This window comes from Penaeus monodon, chromosome 22 (assembly GCF_015228065.2).
Source record: "Penaeus monodon isolate SGIC_2016 chromosome 22, NSTDA_Pmon_1, whole genome shotgun sequence".
Lineage (NCBI taxonomy): Eukaryota > Metazoa > Arthropoda > Malacostraca > Decapoda > Penaeidae > Penaeus > Penaeus monodon.
The window spans coordinates 12339165-12339954 of NC_051407.1; the positions used below are offsets into that span (position 1 = coordinate 12339165).

A 790-nucleotide genomic window follows, 5' to 3' on the forward strand; every position below is an offset into this window, starting at 1 on the left:
GCAAAATGTAAATATGGAAAGAGAAACAAAGAACAAAATAACGGTTAAAACACACAAAAAAACAATCAGTGACATCGCGTTTGACGAAAAAGAAAAAGAGCGAAAAAGTGATGTGACGGATGCGCTTCCAAACATGCCGAAATAAACACATCAACATGCACGATTGAAAAAAAAGGAAAAAAAATGCAATAAAAGGCTTATTGTTTAGCCTTCATTCTCGGCAACTGCTGTGGGTTCGATCATGTTTTCCCCTGAACATAGGATTTTTTTTTAACAAAACAAAATATACGTATAAGAAGGAAATTGAAGAATATGTTATTGTGTAATTATTGAATCAGTAGAACGTTTAATCTAACAAAGGTAGTTTATATTCACATCGAATATAGGAGAAACTGCATTAAAAATAAAAACAAATACCTAATATAAACTTAGTCTTCTCCTTTATCGGTCAAAATAGCAGAGGCACGGCCGTAGTGCCAGAGGCTATGGCAGCGGTGGGATTCGAACCCACGCCTCCGAAGAGACTGGTGCCTTGAACCAGCGCCTTAGACTGCTCGGCCACGCTACCTTCTACATGCACGTTCATGAAATACAAATTCATTTTGCAGCTCCCCGAGCCAGTGATAATACAGAGTAAAACAAATAAGACAGGCTGTGAGAGAGTGTTATGAGTAGTTCTATGCATTTTCCCATATATTCTTGATAAAAATGTATATAATAATACGGCGTGATTACTGTAACATGACCCTTGCACTATTATTGAAAATCATATAAATGCCTCAAAAAGTCT

At 36.6% G+C, this 790-nt stretch overlaps 1 non-coding gene across 1 annotated transcript; it reads right to left on the bottom strand.

Annotated features, from left to right (window-relative positions):
- Positions 1-486: 486 nt before the first annotated feature.
- Positions 487-568, bottom strand: Trnal-aag. The gene has a single exon. It is a non-coding gene; the product is annotated as a tRNA-Leu (tRNA).
- Positions 569-790: the final 222 nt, after the last annotated feature.